The following is a 7,567-nucleotide window of genomic DNA, read 5'->3' on the forward strand; positions in this document are numbered from 1 at the left end:
GGTTCAGCATAACCAATTCAGTGGAACAGGGATAGAGAGCCCTCACACACACACCAGGAACTTCCTAGAGTACTTGAATACCCTGAAGTGTAATGGCGTTCCCTATGACTTCTTCAAGATGCAGTTGTTTCCATTTTCCTTGAGAGATGGTGCCAAACTATGGTTCCATGCCACGCCCCTGCATCAGAAGGACACCTGGGCACATCTCTTGCAAGCCTTTTATGGCAGATACTTTCCTCCCACTAAAGCAGCATAGAGACAAAATTAACAGATTTGTGCAGTTTGATGGGGAGAGCTTATATGATGCCTGGAAGAGGTATCAGGGACTCATTAAGATGTGTCCTAACCATGGACAAGAACCCTGGCTGCTCATGCAGACTTTTTACAAGGGGTTAACATCTCAAACTCGAGCTCATGTGGATTCTGCTGCCGGAGGAGGCATTATGAACAAGACATTGGATGAAGCAACTGAAATGATTGAAAGAATGGCCACATACGATTTTTCTTGGACAAATGATAGAACTAACCATAATTTTGCTCCTGGTATGCACAAGGTTGCCCATTCAGATGCAGTGGCAGCTCAACTGGAAGTTATCACGAAGCAGTTATCCAGTATCATGTCTGAATCATCTTCTAGTGTGTCGGCAGTTCAGACAATAGGGAATTGTCAAGCCTGTGGAAATTCTGGACACCAAACTCATGAGTGTATGTCTTTTGCCGTCGCTGATCATTCAGTGTCAGAAGTGGCTTATGCACAAGCGCAGAGCCCCTTTTCTCAAGGCTATAATCCGAATTGGAAGAACCATCCAAACTTGTCGTATAAGAATCCTTCGCCATTCAACTCTGGACACAATCAAGTTCAGAGTTATAAGCAGCCAAGCAATGGCAGTATGGCATCGTTTCCATCCTCCACTGCAGGTTACAACAACCAGAACAGCCAATATATGCAGAATTCAGAGATGAAGGAATTTATGATACAGCAGCAGGCTATGATGAATGGATTACAGGAAACTATCAAGAAGCAGACAGAAACTTTCACAAGCACCATACAACAGCTGGTTGCCAGATTGTCACCAGCACCAATACAGGATGTCCGACTGCCTTCACAAACGGAAGCAAATCCTAAAGGCCAGTGCGGTTCTATTTCTGTTGTTGATGCGGTAACTACAAGGAGTGGTTTAACTACAGGCCCTATCCTCGCAAACCCCCCTGTACCGCTATATGTTACACCCGCCCTGAGAACAATCCCTGTACATGATTCTGTTGCACCACAACCAATACAAGAAAAGGAAAAGGGAAAGGATCATGAACATCAACATGATAAGGAGAAACCACCAATACATTTAGAGACAAGTATTCCAGTAAAAAATTGTTTTCCAGAGCGTCAAGAGAAAAATAAAGATGACAAACAATTTGCTAGGTTCCTAGAAAAGATGAAGGAAGTGCAAGTAACTATCCCCATCCTGGATGCTGTTCTCCATGCCTATGTATGCAAGGTTCTTCAAGGAATTAATTTCCAAGAAAAGAAATTTGGAGGAGGCAGATGTGGTAACCATGTCGAGACAATGCAGTGCCGTCCTACAACGTGCCTTACCTGAAAAATTGGAAGACCGGGCAGCTTTACCATTCCATGCAACATTGGCACCAAACATTTAATTGCCTTATGTGATTTGGGTTCTAGTGTTATTGTTCTGCCCCTATCTGTGAGTAGCCAAATGGGACTTGGAGAATTGAGACCAATGCTGGCGTGTAGTTGACACACGTCTGTTGGGAACCCCAAGAGGAAGGTGTGATGCGTACAGCAGCAAGTTTTCCCTCAGTAAGAAACCAAGGTTATCGAACCAGTAGGAGTCAAGGGCCACGTGAAGGTTGTTGGTGACGGAGTGTAGTGCGGCGCAACACCAGGGATTCCGGTGCCAACGCGGAAGCTGCACAACACAATCACAATACTTTTCCCCAACTTAACAGTGAGGTTGTTGATACGCGTACAGCACGCGTCCGTTGGGAACCCCAAGAGGAAGGTGTGATGCGTACAGCGGCAAGTTTTCCCTCAGTAAGAAACCAAGGTTTACCGAACCAGTAGGAGCCAAGAAGCACGTTGAAGGTTGATGGCGGCGGGATGTAGTGCGGCGCAACACCAGAGATTCCGGCGCCAATGTGGAACCTGCACAACACAACCAAAGTACTTTGCCCCAACGAAACAGTGAGGTTGTCAATCTCACCGGCTTGCTATAACAAAGGATTAGATGTATAGTGTGGATGATGATTGTTTCCGAAGAACAGTAAAACAAGTATTGCAGTAGATTGTATTCGATGTAAAAGAATGGACCGGGGTCCACAGTTCAATAGAGGTGTCTCTCCCATAAGATAAATAGCATGTTGGGTGAACAAATTACAGTCGGGCAATTGACAAATAAAGAGGGCATAACAATGCACATACATGATATGATGAATATTGTGAGATTTAATTGGGCATTACGACAAAGTACATAGACCGCTATCCAGAATGCATCTATGCCTAAAAAGTCCACCTTCGAGGTTATCATCCGAACCCCTTCCGGTATTAAGTTGCAAAACAACGAGACAATTGCATTAAGTATGGTGCGTAATGTAATCAATAACTACATCCTCGGACATAGCATCAATGTTTTATCCCTAGTGGCAACAAGACATCCACAACCTTATAACTTTCTCGTCACCGTCCCGCATTTAATGGAGGCATGAACCCACTATCGAGCATAAATACTCCCTCTTGGAGTTAAGAGCAAAAACTTGGCCAGAGCCTCTACTAATAACGGAGAGCATGCAAGATCATAATCAACACATAGGTAATAGATTGATAATCAAAATAACATAGTATTCTCTATCCATCGGATCCCGACAAACACAACATATAGAATTACAGATAGATGATCTTGATCATGTTAGGCAGCTCACAAGATCCGACAATGAAGCACATGAGGACAGGACAACCATCTAGCTACTGCTATGGACCCATAGTCCAGGGGTAAACTACTCACTCATCACTCCGGAGGCGACCATGGCGGAGAAGAGTCCTCCGGGAGATGATTCCCCTCTCCGGCAGGGTGCCGGAGGTGATCTCCGTAATCCCCCAGATGGGATTGGCGGCGGCGGCGTCTCAGGAAGGTTTTCCGTATCGTGGCTCTCGGTACTGGGGGTTTCGCGACGAAGGCTTTAAGTAGGCGGAAGGGCAACGCGGGGGGCCACACGAGGGCCCCACACGCCAGGGCCACACGGCCTAGGGCTGGGCCGCGCCGCCCTGTTGTGGCGGCGCCTCGTGGCCCCACTTCCTTTCCCCCTCGGTCTTCTGGAAGCTTCGTGCAAAAATAGGACCCTGGGCGTTGATTTCGTCCAATTCCGAGAATATTTCCTTTGTAGGATTTCTGAAACCAAAAACAGCAGAAAACATCAACCGGCTCTTCGGCATCTCGTTAATAGGTTAGTGCCGGAAAATGCATAAATACGACATATAATGTGTATAAAACATGTAGATATCATCAATAATGTGGCATGGAACATAAGAAATTATCGATACGTCGGAGACGTATCAGCATCCCCAAGCTTAGTTCCTGCTCGTCCCGAGCAGGTAAACGATAAGAAAGATAATTTCTGGAGTGACATGCCATCATAACCTTGATCATACTATTGTAAGCATATGTAATGAATGCAGCGATCAAAACAATGGTAATGACATGAGTAAACAACTGAATCATAAAGCAAAGACTTTTCATGAATAGCACTTCAAGACAAGCATCAATAAGTCTTGCATAAGAGTTAACTCATAAAGCAATAAATCAAAGTAAAGGTATTGAAACAACACAAAGGAAGATTAAGTTTCAGCGGTTGCTTTCAACTTATAACATGTATATCTCATGGATATTGTCAACATAGAGTAATATAACAAGTGCAATATGCAAGTATGTAGGAATCAATGCACAGTTCACACAAATGTTTGCTTCTTGAGGTGGAGAGAAATAGGTGAACTGACTCAACATAAAAGTAAAAGAAAGGTCCTTCAAAGAGGAAAGCATCGATTGCTATATTTGTGCTAGAGTTTTTATTTTGAAAACAAGAAACAATTTTGTCAACGGTAGTAATAAAGCATATGTATCATGTAAATTATATCTTACAAGTTGCAATCCTCATGCATAGTATACTAATAGTGCCCGCACCTTGTCCTAATTAGCTTGGACTACCGGGATCATCGCAATACACATGTTTTAACCAAGTGTCACAAAGGGGTACCTCCATGCCGCCCGTACAAAGGTCTAAGGAGAAAGCTCGCATTTTGGATTTCTCGCTTTTGATTATTCTCAACTTAGACATCCATACCGGGACAACATGGACAACAGATAATGGACTCCTCTTTGATGCATAAGCATGTAGCAATAATTAATGTTCTCATATGAGATTGAGGATATATGTCCAAAACTGAAACTTCCACCATGATTCATGGCTTTAGTTAGCGGCCCAATGTTCTTCTCTAACAATATGCATGCTCTAACCATTAAAGTGGTAGATCTCCCTTACTTCGGACAAGACGGACATGCATAGCAACTCACATGATATTCAACAAAGAGTAGTTGATGGCGTCCCCAGGAAACATGGTTATCGCACAACAAGCAACTTAATAAGAGATAAAGTGCATAAGTACATATTCAATACCACAATAGTTTTTAAGCTATTTGTTCCATGAGCTATATATTGCAAAGGTAAAGAATGGAAATTTTAAAGGTAGCACTCAAGCAATTTACTTTGGAATGGCGGAGAAATACCATGTAGTAGGTAGGTATGGTGGACACAAATGGCATAGTGGTTGGCTCAAGGATTTTGGATGCATGAGAAGTATTCCCTCTCGATACAAGGATTAGGCTAGCAAGGTTATTTGAAACAAACACAAGGATGAACCGGTGCAGCAAAACTCACATAAAATACATATTGTAAACATTATAAGACTCTACACCGTCTTCCTTGTTGTTCAAAACTCAATACTAGAAATTATCTAGACTTTAGAGAGACCAAATATGCAAACCAAATTTAGCAAGCTCTTCGTGTTTCTTCATTAATAGGTGCAAAGTATATGATGCAAGAGCTTAAACATGAGCACAACAATTGCCAAGTATCAAATTATTCAAGACATTTTAGAATTACTACATGTAGCATTTCCCGATTCCAACCATATAACAATTTAACGAAGAAGATTCAACCTTCGCCATGAATACTATGAGTAAAGCCTAAGGACATATTTGTCCATATGCAACAACCGAGAGTGTCTCTCTCCCACACAACGAATGCTAGGATCCATTTTATTCAAACAAAACAAAAACAAAAACAAACCGACGCTCCAAGCAAAGTACATAAGATGTGATGGAATAAAAATATAGTTTCAGGGGAGGAACCCGATAATGTTGTCGATGAAGAAGGGGATGCCTTGGGCATCCCCAAGCTTAGACGCTTGAGTCTTCTTAGAATATGCAGGGGTGAACCACCGGGGCATCCCCAAGCTTAGAGCTTTCACTCTCCTTGATCATATTGTATCATCCTCCTCTCTTGATCCTTGAAAACTTCCTCCACACCAAACTCGAAACAACTCATTAGAGGGTTAGTGCACAATAAAAATTAACATGTTCAGAGGTGACATAATCATTCTTAACACTTCTGTACATTGCATAAAGCTACTGGACATTAATGGAACAAAGAAATTCATCCATCATAGCAAAAGAGGCAATGCGAAATAAAAGGCAGAATCTGTCAAAACAGAACAGTCCGTAAAGATGGATTTTATTGAGGCACCATACTTGCTCAAATGAAAATGCCCAAATTGAATGAAAGTTGCGTACATATCTGAGGATCACGCACGTAAATTGACATATTTTTCTGAGATACCTACAGAGAGGCAGGTTGAAATTCGTGACAGCAAAGAAATCTGTTTCTGCGCAGTAATCCAAATCTAGTATGAACCTTACTATCAAAGACTTTACTTGGCACAACAATGCACAAAACTAAGATAAGGAGAGGTTGCTACAGTAGTAAACAACTTCCAAGACTCAAATATAAAATAAAGGTACTGTAGTAAAAACATGGGTTGTCTCCCATAAGCGCTTTTCTTTAACGCCTTTCAGCTAGGCGCAGAAAGTGTATATCAAGTATTATCAAGAGACGAAGTATCAACATCATAACTTGTTCTAATAATAGAATCAAAAGGTAACTTCATTCTCTTTCTAGGGAAGTGTTCCATACCTTTCTTGAGAGGAAATTGATATTTAATATTACCTTCCTTCATATCAATGGTAGCACCAACAGTTCGAAGAAAAGGTCTTCCCAATATGATGGGACAAGATGCATTGCATTCAATATCCAAGACAACAAAATCAACGGGGACAAGGTTATTGTTAACGGTAATGTGAACATTATCAATTCTCCCCAAAGGTTTCTTTATAGCATTATCAACAAGATTAACATCCAAATAACAGTTTTTCAATGGTGGCAAGTCAAGCATATCATAAATTTTCTTAGACATAACGGAAATACTTGCACCAAGATCACATAAAGCATTACAATCAAAGTCATTGACCTTCATCTTAATGATGGGCTCCCAACCATCCTCTAGCTTCCTAGGAATAGAAGTTTCAAGTTTTAGTTTCTCTTCTCTAGCTTTTATGAGAGCATTTGTAATATGTTTTGTGAAAGCCAAATTTATAGCACTAGCATTGGGACTCTTAGCAAGTTTTTGTAAGAACTTTATAACTTCAGAGATGTGGCAATCATCAAAATCCAAACCATTATAATCTAAAGCAATGGGATCATCATCCCCAATGTTGGAAAAATTTCAGCAGCTTTATCACAAGCGAGTTTCAGCAGTTTTAGCAGCTTCCAGTAGCTTTGCAGGCTTTGCATTAGAAGTGGTAACATTGCCAACACCAATTATTTTACCATTATTAGTAGGAGGTGCAGCAACATGTGAATCATTAACATTACTAGTGGTGGTAATAGTCCAAACTTTAGCTACATTATTCTCTTTAGCTAGTTTTTCATTTTCTTCTCTTTCCCACCTAGCATGCAATTCGGCCATCAATCTTATATTCTCATTAATTCTAACTTGGATGGCATTTGCTGTAGTAACAATTTTATTTTCAATATCCTTATTAGGCATAACTTTCGATTTCAAAAGATCAACATCGGAGGCAAGACTATCAACCTTAGAAGCGAGAATATCAATTTTATTGAGCTTTTCCTCAACGGATTTGTTAAAAGCGAGCTTGTGTACTAATAAATTCTTTAAGCATAGCTTCAAGTCCAGGGGGTGTGTTCCTATTATTGTTGTAAGAATTCCCATATGAATTACCATAACCGTTACCATTATTATAAGGATATGGCCTATAGTTATTACTAGAATTGTTCCGATAAGGATTGTTGTTGAAATTATTATTTTTAATGAAGTTTACATCAACATGTTCTTCTTGAGAAACCAATGAAGCTAACGGAACATTATTAGGATCAACATTAGTCCTATCATTCACAAGCATAGACATAATAGCATCAATCT

The 7,567-nt window shown here is 40.8% G+C and overlaps 1 non-coding gene across 1 annotated transcript; it reads right to left on the minus strand.

Moving 5' to 3' along the window:
• Positions 1–248: 248 nt before the first annotated feature.
• On the minus strand, positions 249–355 carry LOC124658486. Its single transcript, XR_006989221.1, has one exon. It is a non-coding gene; the product is annotated as a small nucleolar RNA R71 (small nucleolar RNA).
• Positions 356–7,567: the final 7,212 nt, after the last annotated feature.

Source organism: Lolium rigidum, chromosome 5 (genome assembly GCF_022539505.1).
Source record: "Lolium rigidum isolate FL_2022 chromosome 5, APGP_CSIRO_Lrig_0.1, whole genome shotgun sequence".
NCBI classification, from domain to species: Eukaryota; Viridiplantae; Streptophyta; class Magnoliopsida; order Poales; family Poaceae; genus Lolium; species Lolium rigidum.